The sequence below is a fragment of the Macrotis lagotis genome, chromosome 1, assembly GCF_037893015.1.
Source record: "Macrotis lagotis isolate mMagLag1 chromosome 1, bilby.v1.9.chrom.fasta, whole genome shotgun sequence".
NCBI lineage: Eukaryota > Metazoa > Chordata > Mammalia > Peramelemorphia > Peramelidae > Macrotis > Macrotis lagotis.
In genome coordinates this window covers 43,326,586-43,345,933 of record NC_133658.1, presented here as the reverse complement: position 1 = coordinate 43,345,933, position 19,348 = coordinate 43,326,586, and the positions used below count along the sequence as shown (strand labels likewise).

The window sequence follows — 19,348 nt, the reverse complement described above, 5'->3', positions numbered from 1 at the left end:
CCCCTCAATTTGCCAATACAAAAAGAATTACTATAAATATTTTTGTTTATGGGAGTCTTCCCCCTTTTTTAACATCTCTTTGGAATATAGATCTAACAGTAACATTGCTGGATAAAAAAAAGTATGCATAGTTTTATTATCCTTAGAACATAGTCCCCAATTGGTCTGCAGAATGGTTGGATCAGTTCATAACTCCACCAACAGTTCATTAGTGTTTCAGTCTTCCCACATCTCCTCCATCTTTTCTCATCTCCCTTTTCTGTCATATAAACCAGTCTGATAAGTGTGAAGTGGTACCTTAGAATCATTACAATTTACATTTCTCTAATCAATAATGATTTCAAGCAATTTTTACATGACTAGTTTAAATTTCTTCATGTGAAAAGTATTTGTTCATATCCTTTGACCATTTATCAATTAAGGAATGACTTGTATATCCAGTGGAAAAGAAGTGGTCAAAGAGAATCAGTGAGCATTTATTAAGTGCTTACTGTTTGCCAGACACTGAGAAAGCATGGGAGAAACAAAGGTAAAAGACAGGACAACTCACAGGGGAAACATGGAATTAATTTGAAATAATAACAGAGGTAGGAAGGACAATGGAATTAAAGAATTAGGAAAGAGTTCCTGTAGGAGCTGAGATACGAGGGAAAGGAGGAGATAGAGTGAGAAGTATTCCAGGGAAAAACCATGGAGCTCAGAGGAACAAGTATTCTGTGGAAGAAACAGAAAAAAAAAGCCAATTTCATTGGATTGAAGAGTATTTAGATGGGTGTAATTTCTAAGAAGAAAAGAAGGGTGTTGGAGGCTGGGGTAGAGAAGAGGTGAGAAAAGGTTATGAAAGTAAAGAAGTAAGAGAAGGCTAGGAAGGGGTATTCAATACCCAACAGGATTTTATATTTGAGCCACAGTTGATTGGAAAGGAACCACCGGAGTTATGTGATGATGGGTTAAAGAGGAAGCGGTGGCCGGAGTCAGGTGCGGGACCCACCCGCGGGAGGAAGGGTCTCATCAGGATGGATGATTTGAAGAGATTCCTGTACAAAGAGTTACCAAGTGCTGAAGGTCTTCACACCGTTGTAGTTTCAGACCTAGATGGAGTGCCGGTTATCAAAGTGGCTAATGATAATGCTCCAGAGTATGCTTTGAGACCTGGTTTCCTGTTGGCTTTTGCACTTGCAACAGACCAGGGCAGCAAACTTGGACTTTCCAAAAATAAAAGCATCATTTGCTATTATAACACAAACCAAGTAGTCCAGTTCAATCAGTTGCCATTGGTGGTGAGTTTCATAGCAAGCAGCAATGCCAATACTGGACTGATTGTCAGCCTAGAAAACGAACTTGCCCCCTTGTTTGAAGAATTGAGACAGGTCATGGAAGGTTCTTAACCTGACTAAGGCCTGGTTAACCATGGCCATGTTGTGGTCCCAGTGAATCCAGTCCAGCAACCTTGACTTCTTCAAGTAATGTGACTCCACACACACACAGAAAAGACAACTTCCCCACCTTCGATTGAAGAAGTTTGTATTTATTATTTCTAAATCAGTGGACTGTTGTGTTGGGTTTTAGGCTATGATATGAAGGGACTTCTCCACTGAGCATTCCAAAACCACCAATATTTGTCATTCACTTCCCCTAAACTTTAAATGATTCCTATTTTCTACAATACCAATCAAACTCAACTGAACATTGAAAGTCTTCTAGGACTCCAGGGATCAGAAAAATCATTTAGTAAAAATATTTTATTTGTCTGAAGGAAAACAAAAAAATATTTACAACACTATCAGAGGAATAGGAAAAGAAATCACTTTGTTGGCTACTTTCAAAATCAGATTTTTTTTTTTTTGCTGAAACTCAAAGTTGGAAAGAAAGTTCATCTGTGGGATTTGTGGGAAAATGCTCATAGAAATAGCCCTCCACATTCAATGAAAGCTTCAAGTAGTTATTTCCAAATGTGGCCCAAGATCTTTTTGGTTGATCATATGTGGACAGAAGAAAAGAGATGCCCCCAGTATGGAGAGAGGACATGGCTCCCTATGTCTGCAGGAGCTCAGACTGGACTCTTGCTACTTTGTGGGATTCTAGGGCACTGCATCTCACACCAGCTGATGGGGACCATCTGGACACCTGAGTCACTGTGGGCCACCACCACTCCCAGCTCATTTTCTCCAGTTGTCAACAGGTAGTTGGACTGTACATCACCTAGGGAAATGACTTTAGCCAGCACAATGTCTCCTGGGTGGAAACTCACATATATATCCACCTTGTATTTTCAGTAGCTCAAACATCCTCCTTCCTGATAGTTCCTCTAAAGGAATTCTCAAGTGGTGTGGATCCCACACATAGGATCTGTACTTTGGCAAATCGAGAATTAATGCTGGAAACCTCACAGGTTATGATCATTTCCACATCTGGCAGCAGATTTGACTCAGTCTCTCTTATCACTGACACTACTGGAAGCTCCCCAACATCACTTGTAGTCTTTATCAAGCAGCCAAGGAGGGAGGAAAAGATGTAGCCATCCTGGGTGTGGGTGCCACTACCAGGGATGGCATCCTCCAAGCTACACAGTTGTTCACCAGGAATGCAGTACCTCTTCCATTTTGCCATAGCCCAAATCTCCTAACAACTCCTTTAAGGATCCAGATCTCGGGGCCACTAGGTGGCACAGTGAATAGAGCACCGGCCCTGGAGTCAGGAGTACCTGGGTTCAAATCCGACCTCAGACACTTGATAATTGCCTAGCTGTGTGGCCTTGGGCAAGCCACTTAACCCCATTGCCTTGAAAAAAATATAAAAAAAAAAAAAAGGATCCAGATCTCTAAGATTGAGTTCCCTCAGGTTTTTTTCTGGGCCCAGTAAGTAGATTGGAGAACTGAGTTCTCACCTGATTTTAATAATTCTATTGACCGACTGCTTAGCCCTCTACTACTTAAACAGTAGCAGTCATGAATGCAAAGAAGCCTTATTGGTCCTGGACCTTTTTCCTTCTAATATAGGTTAATCAGGAAAAATTCTGAAGGATCTCTAGAGTTCTTTGTAAAACCAGGAAAGAGGGGTCATTTTCAGGGATTAGGAACAGATTCTTTAGCACCAAGTTTTCCAGAAATCAATCATTTCTCATCTATTTCTTGATCAGTTATAGTCCTGCTAGGTGTTGTATCAGGCCCTTCTTGCAGGGGATCCTGTCCTCAAAAGGCTTCCTCTACTTTATGTCATCCTTAGTCTCCCTTAGAATGCAGTCTGCTGGAACCATAGGGTGTTGACTGCAGGATTCAAGCCAAAAGGGATCTTGGAACAGAGAATGTCAGATCACTTACTAAAGTAGAGCATAGAATGATCCATAATGGAAAGGGTCAGAGATCCTTAAAGGTCAGAGCTGGAAAACACATGGAACATCAAAGAGAGGAGGGATATTAGCCTGTCTTGGCTGATTCTCTTCTCTAACAAAGCAATAATCTGCAATGACATTGCCTGGGTTCTTGAAAAGTACAAGATTTTGCATTTCCCCCTTAGAATCCAATGAAGCTGATCAAGACCTGGAAAGGACCTTAAGTGGGCATCTGGGGAAATAGATAATAAAATAAATAAAAATTATGATGAAGCATGGATGATGTTATTTCGTGCTTTTCCAAGTTAATGTACATTCCCAGGGATCTTTTTGTACATTTTTGAGGCCCCCTCATACTCTCATACACCCACACTCATACTCCCTATTTAATCCCAGTGGAAGTATTCAATTTAAACAAATTGCTGACACCTAAATCTAGCCAAAGTCTCTACTTTGGCCCACTCTCCATTCTGTTGTATAATCTCATGGCAGAAAAAAAAGATACTATCCATTTAAAAAAAATGTCCATCCATTTCCCCACAGGTGACACAAGGAAACCTCTAAAAACCCAGCCCAACAACAATCCTCTGTACCATCCCAAGCTTCCACTAAAAAGAGAATTCTAGATTAGGGAATGGGTGGGACAATGATGTCGGACTCTTTATTTAACAGAGACCCAAAGATGGAACTATCCAAAAGTTACAGTATTAGTGAATGGCAGAGAATGGGTACAGTCTGGCTCCTATGTCCACTAGCCCTAGGTCACAGGAGATCAGAGAATGTTAATTTTCAGAGTACTACTAGGCATTTACTAGTCCAATCCATTCTGCAGATGGTCCCAAGAGGGGGCATCTGTCAATGGAACCAGGTCTCCTAAGTCCTCTCATTCTTTCTCTTTCATCAGACCCAGTCATTCAATTCACCAAGCACATAGAAGGACTAGCATTGCATACACTGACTGAAGAAACTGAAAGGAATCTGAGACTTCTTCTTTTGACTCCCTTACTTCCCACTTTCAGTTCCTGAAACTAGTCAGTCAACCAGCCATCCTCATAAAGGAGGAGGCCTCAGGACATTGGAGGCAGGTCCCCAGAACCCAGCTTCATCTGAAATTTGACCTAAGAGAAGGTGTCTCCTGCTTGGAGGAAGGTGCCCTCATCAAACTGCCTCCACAAGCAGGGATGTTTGCAGGCTGACATGCCAGGTTTATCTAGGCCCCATAACTGAGTGATCCCAGTAATCCAGGCAGCTGCTTAGGGTCACCAATCTTAGTTTATGCAGACAGAGGACAGAAAGACCTTTCACCAGTCATCTACCTGAGAGTTTCAATAGCATCTGGAAATTGTGCTGGTGCACCTCTCCAGGATGGTTTTCAAGGAGTTTCACTTACAGAGTCCTGAGCATGGGACCTCCCCCATCAAGCACTAAGAACATGTTGCCTAGTGTGATGGTCAGGGAATATTCTATACAAATTGAGAGTCACTGTGTAAACTCTTAATATGGGAAAACCCAAGGATTTCACCTGAGGAGCAGGGGCCCGTTCCAGCCAGCACCTGACCTAACTCCCTTGGTTCCTGCCACAGATAAGAACCAGACCTCCATCTAGAATCTTAGACTGAGAAATCTGAAAAGCAATGGCTTGTAATGCTTAGCCTAGCATACTTGGAGCTAATGTAATAATTACAATAATGAAACTCAATTGATCAGGCTTTAGTATCTTTTAGAACTGTTCATTTAAAATTAAGTACATAAAGCTTATATTAGGAAACCTGGTAATTCCAACATAGAAAAGTAATTTGTCATTTAGATTCTGTTGGTTAATAGACTCAACTATTAAAGAATTGTCTAAAAGGTACTATTTTGTTACAAGAACTTCATTTCACTGGGATTATAATAATGATCTCAAAATAGTCTTCACTGCCTCATCTGACAGTATTTAAGACTTGCTATTTGCACATGGTTATCATTTTGTTTTAGCTCTGCTGGTGAGATCATCTACTTCTGTAATGTGTAAAGCTGATTGCTAGAAGAGTGGTGGGGGGGAATATTAGATTCACACAGTCATGGTCTCTGCAGGGGAAACTGAAGGGTTTCAGCCCACCACTGCATTTGAAAGACCACCCCCTCACCAATCAGGGTTGCTTTCACCTTTCAAGGGTACCCCCTTTTCTAAAGGAATATATGCATTCTGTGATGTTCATGGTTTTTCTTTGGTTTTCCAGAGAAATCACTGTCTATCAATTTTTTGATTATCAATCAGCCTAATTAATCAGGTGGATGAATTGGATTCAAGATATGATCGTCAAGAAATGCTGTTGAGTCAACACTACTTCATGCCAGCAGGCTTATGTCAAGTTTAGGTGGAGTTCTGTTGACTATGGTTTTTGTAAGGCAATGGGGTTAAGTGACTTGCCCAAGATCTCAAAGTTAGGCAATTATTAAGCATCTGAGTACGGATTTGAACTCACGTTCTCCTGATTCCAGGGCTGGTGCTCAATCCACTGCACTACCTAGCTGCCCAGAATTCTGTTGTCTCAAGAGAATCTGGGAGAGTGATTTCTGCCATGGTCTGAGGTAGGACTCTCCTAACTTGATTTCAACATAATGGTTACTCTTGAATGGAAAACTCTACCACCTGGCTAATTCTTAGCCAGTATATTACATTCTGATAATGTAATTTATAAGGTAATCTCTGTCATGCTAACCTGGAAGTGATAGCAAATTAGAGGAAGCATTTTCCGTTCAATATAGCTATGTCCCTTTTGTTCTTTTATGGCAAATTTCAATAACCATGATGGGTGGTCAATAGAATATTTGAGCACAATATTAAATCTTTAGTTCATAGACTAAGGCTAAAACATATCTAAGCTATTATATCATAAGATGCTTGAGGGGGGCAGCTGGGTGGTATAATAGAGCATGGGCCCTGGAGTCCCAGAGGACTTGAGTTCAAATCCGACCTCACTTAAAAATTGCCTAGCTATGTGACCTTGGGCAAGTCACTTGACCCTATTGTCTTATAAAATTAAAAAAAATTTTAAAAATAAGAAGCTTGTATATTCAGATCACAGTGAATCATTCTGGAATTATGGTCCTTTCCATATCCTCTTCAACTAAGTAGATGAATGCTTGGGCTTATCATTTGCCTAATACTACCTACAGATCACATATAAAAAAGACCCTTGAACTATCTCAGAGCATTATTGAAACAGTTAAAAAATGTAGACGCAGTTTGTGGGACCGATGTGTAAATCTATGACTTAAAGAGTTTAAATCAGTGATATCATCAGTTTTACTTTAAAGAAAAGGAATCTAAATCATTTGAACATGGTCAGTAACTGAATATGTTTGACTAGGGATGATACATTGGATAAATCTTGAGTAATTTCCTTATTCTATTCAGACAGACTTTATAATAGGAGTAAAATGACCTTCTTTGGGGTACATTTATTTATGTGACCATCAAACCTAGGCCTGGAGTTCGTTTACCTACAAAGGGCATTATTCCTTGTGTGCCCCAGTTTAGAATTAGAACCTTAGTGACATTTCGTCCTCCTAGTTGGCAAATGAGCAGCCAAAAGGTAATTAAATAAGAGTAAATAATGAGTGAATTGCTAGAGTGAATTTTTTTTGAGAAAATATCCAATTACAAAGGACTCTTAAATCTTAGGGATAAGTATGAATTTTGTAAATAGAAAGGCACATCCTGCAAATAAGATCATTATAGATTTTTTTAGATTCTTCCTTCAGTCAATTGTTGGAAGTGTATAAATCAAGTAATGGGTTAAGATAAGGATAGGAGCAGCAAGAAGTATGGGAAAATGAAAAATTCTCTAATCTAATTTGATCTAATTTGAGGTTTTTATTAAAACCATAAGGTTTGAGTTAGGTCTTACTACATGACTTAGTTATGGAAAAGCAAATTAAAATATATTAAACTTATGTTAAAATATGTTAAACCTTGAGATATGATGAACTGATGCAATGGGCAGTGGAAATGGGTTACTTAGAAAGAGACAGTTTGCCTTTCTCCTCTGGAGCACTCTGGGTCCAGTGAGCAGATATGAATCAGGATGATTGTAGACTGGGGCTAGGTGGTGGAGTGGATAAAACACCAGCTCTGGAATCAGGAGGATGTGAGTTCAAATCTGACCTCTCATCTAGAGCCATCTCCAGTCATCCCCCATCATGTTAAAATATCATGTTAAAACATTTAAGCCACATAGTTAAAAATCTTTGATGAAGAGTTTATCATATCATATAGGAACTCATGTGGCATGAAAACTGTCTTTTTGTCTTAGGTCATGGAGAGAAACCAATGACCATCAATTTACTGATTCTTGGTTGGCATAGTCAATAAATTCATTTTTATTTTTATTTATTTTTAGATTTTTCAAGGCAATGGGGTTAAGTGGCTTGCCCAAGGCCACACGGCTAGGTAATTATTAAGTGTCTGAGGTCGGATTTGAACCCAAGTACTACTGACTCCAAGGTTGGTGCTCTATTCACTGTGCCACCTAGCCACCCCTAAATTCATTTTTAATACTTAGAACTGGGTCTCCCAGAATTTTATTCACAGCAGCCACTTGAAACTGGACATAAGAGGAGGAAGTCACTTACAAAGAAGAAGTTTTGCCTTCATTGTTATGTCAAGGTGGCCCTGATTCTCCCTGTAAAAATCACATCGGATCTGGGAAATCACTTCAGATCCATAATATTTGTGTGGGGAAAAATTTATCTGGATCATCTGTAGAAACAATGGGGACTGGCTGAGCAGTTAAGGAAAGGACTTGAAGTATCCTTCATGTTCCCCATCCTCCCCACCTTCCCCACAGCCTCTATCTCCAGACTATAGGGAGACTATGGAAGAATTACTATATGCTATCTGGTTCTTTTTTTTTTTTTTTTAAGTTTTTTAGTTTTTGCAAGGCAATGGGGTTAAGTGGCTTGCCCTAGGCTACACAGCTAGGTAATTATTAAGTGTCTGAGACCGGATTTGAACCCAGGTACTCCTGACTCCAGGGCCGGTGCTCTATTCACGGTGCCACCTAGCCGCCCCTGCTATCTGGTTCTAAAGGTTCTCAGGCCAAACCCTGGTCTCTCTCCTTAATAACTTGATGGAGGACAAAACCTAACTGGGTAATGGTAAAGGAAAAGAAAAATAGGGGCAATGAGGAGACTGACAGCAAGTTTCTGGAGAGTGCTGCTCCCAAACCTAGGATAGGATGGCTCAGCTGAAATAATACCTCCTTAGGGCTTTGGAGAAGAAGTGATTAGCTTTTGGAGGAAAAACCTAGACCCATAGTCTTTCCTGTGTGGTGAGGTTTGTATTTAATGATCAAACCCAGTCTCTCACAGAGAAAGAATACAACCTTAGTAGCCAGTTTTGGAAAGGGGCCACCACCAAGCACTATTGTGTCTGGATTCTTCAGTCAGCAAGGGAAATATGCTGATAATTCTATCAGCATATATCTGTATCATATCTAATATGTCAGAAGAGGAGACCGTAGTCTGGGGCTAATTGGATCTTTGTCAGTTCTGACATGGGACAGAACTTATGGATGGCTTAGAGAATCATAAAGTAATCAGTGACACTTTTATGTATAAATGTGTCACCTGATTGGGTTCAAGGTCTCATCCTCATAGTATGTGTTAAAACAAATGGGTATTTATGGGAATTCTGTCTATGAAGTAGTTTGAGGGAGCGGCTAGGTGGCGCAGTGGATAGAGCACTGGCCCTGGAGTCAGGAGTACCTGGGTTCAAATCTGACCTCAGACACTTAATAATTACCTAGCTGTGTGGCCTTGGGCAAGCCACTTAACCCCATTGCCTTGAAAAAAAAAAATCTAAAAAAAAATGAAGTAGTTTGAGTAAGGAAGCCTATCTATTCTTATACTTCTTTCTTTACCCATTGTAGGAGATAAAACTTAAAGCTATCACAATGACTTCTTCCAATCATAAGGTGTCTGTTAGATGGATGTGTTTTTTAAAAATATATTTTATTTCATTAACATTTCCTAATTATGAAGAGATCGTGAAAAGGATAAAAACATCACTTGTACAAAAATATTCATAGCAGCTCTGTGGTGGCAAAGAATTGGAAATCAGTGAATGTCTTTCAATTGGGGAATGGCTTAACAAACACTATTGTTCTATTAGAAAGGGATGGGATTTCAGGGAAGGGAGGGATGGGAATTCAGGGAAGTCTGGAAGGATTGGCATGAACTGATGCTGAGCGAGATGAGCAGAACCAGAAGAACATTGTACACCCCAACAGCAACATGGGGGTGATGATGATCAACCTTAATGGACTTGCTCATTCCATCAATGCAACAATCAGGGACAATTTGGGTCTATCTGTGGTGGAGAACATTGTCTGTATCCAAAGGAAAAATTGTGGAGTTTGAACAAAGACCAAAGACTATTACCTTTAATTTAAAAAAAAAGTTACCTTATGAATTATGTAATTTTGCTATCTCATTGTTTCCCTTAAAGACATAATCTTTCAACACATTCAATTTTGATCAATGTATAGTATGGAAACAATGTAAAGATTATCAGACTGCCTTCTGGGGATGGGGGGAGAAAGTGAAATTGGAAATGATAGGAAGAATATTATTGCATATAATTGGAAAACAAAAAATATTTATATAAAAAAGGAAAAAAATATTTCTTAATTATATATGAACTTGCATAAAACACATTTCCATATTATCCATGAAGCAAAAGAATACACACACACACAAAGAAAAACAATGACTGGGGAAAATATGCTTCAATTTGCAATCAGAGTTCATTAGTTCTCTCTGGAGATGGAGAAAATTTTTCATTTTGATTCTTTTGGAATTGGGATCACGGAGCTTTATCTTTTAAACTCATCATATAATGAGTATGTATTCACCTGGATCTGCCCAATTCACTCAGTATCAGTTCATATAACACTTTATTGGTTTTCTGGGGAAAAAATCTGCTTAATTCTAATAGGACAAGCAGTCAGAGTTGGTCTAATCTTATTAGATGCTTTTTTTCTGCTCAGTTTGGTTCCCTTCCCTTCTCTTTTCCATCCTTTCCTAACTAGAAGTAAGAATTCACATTTAAAAAAACGCCAAGACCTAATGCTTCAGAATGTAGCAATACACAACTGTGTAGTTCTGGAAGATCTCAGGAGCAAAGGGAATTGTGGTCCAGGGCTCTCAAACCACAGTTAGTAGACCATGTCTGTCAGGTACCTGACCTGAAGGACCAGAGAAGGCCTGTAGAGAATGAATGCCCAGCTCCATTGGGAGCACACAATCCTTAAGGGAATCAGAGAAAAGAGGTTTCTGTAGGTTGGATTCTTTGGGGACAGCTGAGTGAACTAAACCAACATCTGAAAAAGGTTTTAAGGGTGAGTTTTCCTCAATTCTTCTCCCAGTTGAAATTGGGTTTCCTCATTTCATAGTACTTTGCACCTTACCTGGACCTCTTCTTTGCAATTATTAGAACAAAATATTTACAAACAAAAACCCTGGGGTCAAATACCAGCTCAGTTTAAGCCCCTCATTAAATCTGGATACTTTATTTGTTTTTGAATTTGAATTGAATTAGAGGGTTGGGGTAAAATAATCTGTAAAGTCACTTCCCCCAAATAAAATACTTAAAAAGTATCTTGACTGTAGAGAATGGATGATGGAGGGTGGGGGAGAGAGGAAGAGCTTGGAGACAGATAACAATAGGGAAATAGGCACTAAAGGGATGGTTTTGATAGAGTAGAATTGAGGTCCTTCTGATGGGAGAGAAGTGCTAGGGAAATGTGCATGAGACTGATAATTTTACTTTTTAGCTTAGTGGTGTCTAATCTGATATTTTTTAAATTAGAATTTAAATATTCCTGATCCATATTTCTGATCAAAAGTTATTTTATCAGCCTCTAATTGAGGTCTGTAAGTTTGGAACGTCCACCTTCTGCCCTTCCACAAGGCCTGTGTCTCTGGTTATAGATCAGAAGGAAGGTTCTTTCTGTGTGAAACAGCTTAATGCTCCTCTCATTGCATCTGCAAGTTTTACTGCAGAAGCTGTGTAACCAATCAGCCAAGGACCATCCTGAGAATCCCGAGAAGGCAGGAATCTGCTCTGGTTATCTAAATGAAAACTTGAATAAATTCTTGTACTTACGACATTAGGTAAAGGAAGAAACTCCCATGTTTTATGTCTATATATCATATCTAATATGTCAGAAGAAGAGACTGTAGTCCTGGGGCTAATTGGATCTTTGTCAGTTCTGACATGGGACAGAACTTATGGATGGCTTAGAGAATCATAAAGTAATCAGTGACACTTTTATGTACAAATGTGTCACCTGATTGGGTTGGCTGCCAAAATTTTATGATCCTTTGTCAAAATTCTATAAATATTGATTATTCAGTTCATTTGGTTTTTGCCATGTGGGGTCAAGGATGCAGGCCAGACACGCATGGTCCAACCTTGGGCCCTGCTTCCATTTCTTTTAACCCTTTGGACTAAGTACCTTCCTGTTCTGAGGCTAACAGGAAGGGAGTGATAGTGGGGGGTGAATAAAACCCGTGGGTTTTGGTAAGATCTAGAGAATTAAACTTCATTTATAAAACTAACTTTGTTGTTTCATTTTTAGCCTGAGGAAATTATGGTTAACAGTGGTAACTTCCATAAGGAAAAGGACAGATATGGTTTTCTAAGAGCTGAGCAAGCATACCATGAAGTACTTTGCTTTGGAAGAGGTTGTGGGCTGCACTGACCAGAGATCCTGCTTTAGCACCAGAAGCAGAAGGGTCTACTAATGGTATAGCTGAGATTTCCAGCCCCCCCCCCCAGCCCCAGTTCCCGGATGGATCTACAATGTCATTCTCTTACATATGGGAGGTCCCACCATGATTACGTTATTTCCAGATAAGATGATATGTCAAAATTTCTGGAATATCTGGATTTATTTAGACATATACAATCAAAAAGAGGTAAAATGAGGATATGAAAGTAGGAGCCTAAGAATCCAGCCAAGTATACAATAGGAAAGTTTTATTCAGAGTAGGTAACATTGTTTGCCTTCTGTTGTTGAGAAAATTGATGTCTTTCTGGAAGGTTCCTAAGGTAGTTTTAAATTGATGCTGGGGAAAAAAATAGAGGTCTATATGGATATCAAAGCGGGGATGGATGGATTACATTTGGATCTTGGGGTGGCATTCATAGTTCCCTTGATTCTGGGTATAGGATATTGGACTGTTGATCTGCTCTGGAGTATGATCATGGGTGGTGTTGTCAGCTTTCTCCTCATTCTAGATTGAATCTGGGAAAGTATGTGGGTTTGGTGATTTGGGGTCTTGGGAACTATTTCCAACTGCCTCTTCGTGGTCTATGTTGATCCCAGGGGTATCAGGGGAAGGGCTGCCCTGGGGTCTCCTCTTGACAGATAGATTGATGTATTTCAACAGCTATGATGTCCTGGTATTGATAATGACAATTGTTCTCAGTGGTCCCTTGATGCTGGCTATAGGATATTGGTACTGACCAAAATAGGATACTTTGTGTTGTATCTTGGAACATGTGCTCCTGGGGGAAGCAGTTTGACACACTGACAAGAGGCCTTGGAATCCATGGGATCACCTGTGGTGTACCTTGCAGGATGTTCTCATTAATCATTTGACTTGGGACATAGATAAAAGGTCTGGGGGTCCATGGAATCACCTGAGATAGCTCTTGGGGACTGTTCTCTATTGTCTCTCTGTTCTCCATGTAGGCCATGGAGGTTCCATTCCAAGAGCTCACCACAGGTGGAACATGACCCATCTGCAGAGTCCAAGCTGGCGTAGTGTTCCAACAGTGTGCCCCTATCGAAGGGAGGGAAAAAAATTATTTAGAAGTCTCTTCCTAGAAGCTCTCCCCATATCCTCTTGTATTTGTCCTGGCTGCTAGGTAAGGTTCTAGAAGAACCCCAGGGTCACCTGGCTTAATAGCCAAGGGGAGAGCCATGAAAAGGACTTTACCCTTGTGGTCTCTTCTGGCGCCCTCCAGGAAGAGCAGAGACTAGGACTCTTGGTTTCCCTGAGGGTCCCTGCTTGAGCAAACTGGAACTGCTCAATCCATTTGTCCTATACTTACTTACCTGAGGCTTGATAGACTGAGGGATGAGCATCAGGGACTTCATGCTTCAGGCTTCTATACCTCCCATGTCTGAAGGGCAGGACTTTTTCTAAGCCCTCTTGAAATGGACAGGCGATGGGCTCCCCCTGTCTTTTCTCACTGATCTCCTGGATAGACCAGTACAAGTCTTCCAAGGACAGCATCATTTCCCTACACTCCATCCAGGTTCGCTGTACACCCAACTTGTGTAGATGGTTAGCTATAGCTCGGTAGATGACTTGGAGTCTCTTCCTGGCTTCCCTCAGCACCTGGATATCTGGGGAGGCCCATACCTCCAGCAGGACTCGAATGGACTCTGGGCTCCAGGCCTCTTGTTGAGGCACAGAAGGCTGAGACCTCTTTCCTCTTCTAGTGGCTAGAAGAGACAGGAAGAAATGGTTAGAGTTCTGGACAACCCTCACTGACAGGTCTATCCCAGAGACTGCTTGCTATATAATCACTGAAAATATAGAAGCATGTGGGGTAAAGGAAGCAGATCAGACATGCATGGTCCAACCTTGGGCCCTGCTTCCATTTCTTTTAACCCTTTGGACTAAGTACCTTCCTGTCCTGAGGCTAACATGAAGGGAGTGATAGTGGGGTTGAATTATCTAGGGCTCATTGCCTCTTACCCCCACATAACTATGTGAGTCCTTGTTGGCTGCCCTCTTCTGAACACTCTCCAGTTTACCAAGGCCCTTAATGACAAAACATGGTGCCCACCACTGAATATGCAACTGCAGATTACTTCTGGCCCTTGAAGATTTGACCAAGGCACCTTTTCTCTCTCTACAGACTGCAGAGGAAGACCTGCAAGGGATCTTTGAGGCATCTGAACCAATCAGATCCCCCATCATTTTTTTGAGGAGAGGACATGAAACATATCTCCTTAATACCAATACTTCCCCCTGCTCTTGCCAAAAGCTCAGAGAGGTCAAGGAACTTGCCCAGGGCTCCACATTCAGTAGATATTAGAGGCAGGCCTTATACCCAGATCTTCCTGGCTTGGAGGCTGACATGCAACTCTCCAACAAGATCTGCCCAGTTTATGCAAAAATGAGAATTCTCTCAGGGGAATGATTTCCCCAAGTCACAGGGCTCCAAGGATCTGGGTTGGGACTTGAAGGGACTCTTGCCAGCTGAGTGCTCTCTTTACTCTGTTCATACCAAGTTCTGGGCAGGTTCACTGTTCACCAGGACCAGGGATTGCCCCTCCTCAACTCCCTCACCTTCTAATCTTTTATGAGGAGGGAGGCCTCAAAGGGAAGGCTCAGTTCTGGATAAAAGATTTATTTAGAATTCACTGAACCCAGACTTTAAAAGGAAAGGGGAAAATACCTGCAGATTCTTCATGAGACTTTACTGCTGCTGCTCTACTCTCTTGCTCCTCAGGAATGGAACAATTCATTTGATTAGATATGTTTTCCATGATTCTAGTGATTCTGGAGGGAAGAAGGAAGACTTGGGTCTTCTTAGAAACAACAGTCTCCCTAGCTGTAAGTTTTTAAGTTTCTTGAAATCAAGCCTTCATTTCCCTCTTTACAACCACCAGATCTGCCCTCCGGACACAAATAGTCACTGAATGCCTTTCCCAGGTCACAGTCTCTCATATCTGTGAAGACAGCTATGTGTACCCCAAGCTTCCTCCAAGGTAAAGATACCCTAATTCTTAAAACTCCCCTCACATGAGCTAGAGGTATGTCCCTGCTGGTTTCTCTGCTGTAAACCAAGACTCTTAATGGTAAGACATGGCACACTCTGACTTTGGGGAGTGGCTATTGATGGCACCTTTTCTCTCTCTAAAGACCACAGAGCAAAAGCTGGAAGGGGCCTTAGAGGCATCTGAGTCAAACCTGGCCCCACTCATTTACAAAGGAGATCAAAAAGGACCTGCTGACTCCTCTCCTTTCAGTTCAACAGGCCCAGTCTTCAGACCTTTCAGCAAACACTATGCTACTACTGCATCCAGGGATTCAAGGGCAGAATTTGAATGGAGAGGAGCCATTCTGCATTTCCTTCTCTTGATTTCCAGCCTCACATCCTTCCAGGAACTGGACTGCAACCTAACCATCTTCAACAAATTAGCTCTGAAGTGCCACAAAGGGAGTCCGTTGAAGCCTAAGGCAGCGTAGTTCCAGGTTTCCCCTTACCTTTTTCTTCGGAGACAGTGGGTGAAGTCGGCCCTGCTGAAGTTGCCTCCTCCAGCTAGTTATTTCTCAGACTGAGTTCCCTCAGGTTTATCTAGACCATAGAAGCAGAGTGGAGAGGTGTTTTCACCAATCCCAGCAATCCCATTGGCTGCCTACTTAACCTTACCTAGAAAAGCACCAGCAAACACAAACACAAAGATGCCCTCCCAGTCCTGGTGTCTCTTTCCCTCCTAAGTGAGAATTAATCAGGAAAAACTTTTGAAGGATCTCTAGCATTCTTGAAAATCCGCTTAAGAGGAATCATCTTCAAGTGTTGGGAAAAAACTCATTAGCATATACTTGTCTATAAATCAATCATTTCTCATCAGTTATAGTCCTGATAGGCTTTGTGCTGGGCTCTCTTTGAAGATTCCAGGCTAAGGGATCCTGCCTGCCCTCAAAGGGTTTCTTCTCTACATATATTTTCACTTTATACAATCCTTAGACTCTCTTAGAATATAGTCTGGCAGGAACCCTAGGACACTGACTGCAGGATGTTGAAGCTACAAGTGATCTTGAAACAGAGAATTTCAGGTCTGAAAGGGACCTTAGCAAGTAAAGCAGTGAATGATCTATAATGGAAATGACCATAGACCCTTGAAGGTCAGGACTGGAAACCACAAAGAATATCAGAGAGCGAGTGATATTAGCCTGTCTTGGCCAATTCTCTTTTCTTACAAAGCACTAATCTACAGCCCCATTGCCTTGATCCCTGAAAAATGCCCAGTTTTCCATTTCCCACTTTAAATCCAATGAAGGTAACTGATGACTGGAAGGAACTTTATGGTCAGCTGGAGAAATAGATAACAATATAAATTAAAGTATGATGAATAATAGATGATGTTATGATGTGGCTTTCTAAATCAATGTGCACTCATGGTGAGCTTTTTGTACATTTTGGTGGCCCCCATTTCTATGGTAGTTTGATACCTCATTTTAGTTCCAGCCCTTCATTGTTCAGGAGCAAATTCCTAGTGTCTTTCTCATTTCTTTGCTAAAAATCTCCTACTAATTCCTCTCTCTCTCTCTCTCTCTCTCTCTCTCTCTCTCTATATCTATATATATATATATATATATATATATATATATATATATATATGTATATATATGTATATATATACATATATATATGTGTATATATGTCTTTCCTGACTCTTCATTTCTCTGTCTCTCTCACACACTTATTCACACATTCACACTTCCAGTTTAGCTTTGTTAGAAACACTTAAATTTTTTAAAAATTAAATGGAAACTGAGGAACTGTCCATCAATTGAGGAATGGCTTAACAAACTGTGGTATATGTATGTCATGGAACACTATTGTTCTATTAGAAATCAGGAGGGATGGGAATTCAGGGAAGCTTGGAAGGATTTGCATGAACTGATGTTAAGCAAGATGAGCAGAATCAGAAGAACATTATACACCCTAACAGCAACATGGGAGTGATGATCAACCTTAATGGACTTGCTCATACCAACAGAGTAGCAATCAGGCACAGTTTTGGGGTGTCTGTGATGGAGAATGCCATCTGTATCCTAAGAAAGAATTGTGGAGTTTGAACAAAGACCAAGGACTATTACCTTTGATTTAAAAAAAAATGTTGTCTTATTATGTAATTCTGCTATATCTCCTACTATGTTTCTTCCTTAAGGATATGATTTCTCTCTCATCACATTCAACTTAGATCAATCCATACTATGGGAATGATGTAAAGACTAGCAAACTACCTTCTGTGGGGGGTGGGGGAGGGAAGCAAGATTGGGGGAAAAATTGTAAAACTCAAAATAAAACCTTTTTTAAAAAAGTTTTTTATTTACTATTTTATTTTTCCAGTTATATGTAAAAACGATTTTTAACTTTCATTTTTAAACTTTGAGTGCCAAATTATTTCCCTTCTTTCTTCTCTAATCCCCCTCATTGAGAAGGCTAGCATTTGGTATAGATTATACATGTGTAGTCTTGCAAAAATATTTCCATAATAGTCATATTGTAAAAGAAAATATCCTCCAAAAAAACTAATAAAACTAAAGTAAAAAAAATATGCTTCTTTCTGCATTCAGACACTATCATGACTTTCTCTAAGGATAGATAACATTTTCCATTATAAATCCTTCAGAGTTATCTTGTATCACTGTATTATTGGGAACAACTAAATCATTCTTACAGTATTTAGACTTTGGACACAGTACATTTCAGCTTACATCAGCTCATGTAAGTCTTTCCAGATTTTTCTGAGAGCATCCTGTTCAACCTTGCTTAAATCAGAATAGTATTCAATCATCAACCATTCCCCAATGGATGGTCATCCCTCAATTTCCAATTCATTGCCACATGAAAAGAGCTGCTATAAATATTTTGGCACAGGTGGGTTCTTTTCCTTTTTTGTTTTTTCTCTCTTTTGGGATACAGACCTAGGAGTGGTAAGACTAGGTCAAGGGTAGACATGATTTTATGGTTCTTTGGGCATAATTCCAAATTTCTCTCTAGAATACTTGAAATCAGTTCACAATTCTATCAATAGTGAATTAACATCTCATTTTTACCATATCCTCTTTAACATTTCATTTTCCTTTTCTGTTCTATTAGTCAATCCAATTGGTATGAGGTAGTACCTCCCAATTGCTTTAATTTTCATTTTGTGAAAACACATAATTAAAACAAAGTACTAACCCCTTAATCTAGGCAACTAGATGTTCTCAATTTTGTCCTAAAGTCTCATGCCAGAAAAATAAGTTAGGGTCCATTCTTTAAATTTCCATCCCTTTTTCCAAGGGTACCAAACCCATCAATGGTAGTTTGCTACCATTGTAAGCTTCTGATTAAAAAGAAGATTATAAGTGATTAAAGGATAGATAGAGCAATAGTGTCCAACTCTCTTATTTGAAAAATGAAGAAACTGAGGTCCAAGGATGAAGCTGTCCAAAGGTCATACAGTATGGATACACATCTGACTCTTCTACCCACTGACCTTAGTTACATAGAAGATGAAAGAATGCTAATTTTGAGAGTACCATTAGAGATTCACCAGTCTAATCCATTTTATGGATGGTCTAGAGAGAGGGTGGCTGTCGGTGAAATCAAGTCTCCTGGCTCTGTTGACTCTTTTATTTCCTCTAGTCCCAGTCATTCAATTCACTGAGCCCATAGAAAGGATACCATTGCATACACAGATTCAAGTTTAGACCAGTTCCTGAAAGGAAACAGATAACTCTCTCTTGTTTCCCACTTCCAATTCCCCCCAAACTGGTCAGCCAACCAGATCAGGCCTCAGGACAATGAAGCCAGTATCCCAGAACCTAGGCTTCCCCTGAAATTTTCTCTTAGAGAAGGTGCCTCCTGTTTGATGGTTGATGCTCTTCTTCCAGCTGCCTCCTCAAAGAGGGATTTACTCAGGCTGAATTCCCTCAGGCCTACTTAGGGCCTGTAAACTATTCTGATTTGAGTTGATTACAGTCATCCTTTTTGCAGCCTATTGGGACCAACTCTTCAGCTACTGACTGAGGACTGAAAGACCCTTGCCTAGTCTTGGATTCTGTTCAGAGTCTATGAAGGGACAAGGCAACTTTGGAATCTCCAGGGTTCTTTGAGGCCCTGACAAAAGACATCATTAATTCTTTGTATCAAACTATTTAGTACCTACTTGGAGATCAATCATTCAATCAAATTATTCTGTATTTAGCTTTTTGACCCTGATC

General features: G+C 40.3%; 2 pseudogenes; one reads left to right on the top strand and one right to left on the bottom strand.

Moving 5' to 3' along the window:
• The first annotated feature begins 1,016 nt into the window (after positions 1 to 1,016).
• LOC141513197 (ragulator complex protein LAMTOR3 pseudogene) lies at positions 1,017 to 1,388 on the top strand (annotated as a pseudogene).
• A 646-nt stretch (positions 1,389 to 2,034) lies between these two features.
• LOC141513191 (exosome complex component CSL4 pseudogene) lies at positions 2,035 to 2,610 on the bottom strand (annotated as a pseudogene).
• Positions 2,611 to 19,348: the final 16,738 nt, after the last annotated feature.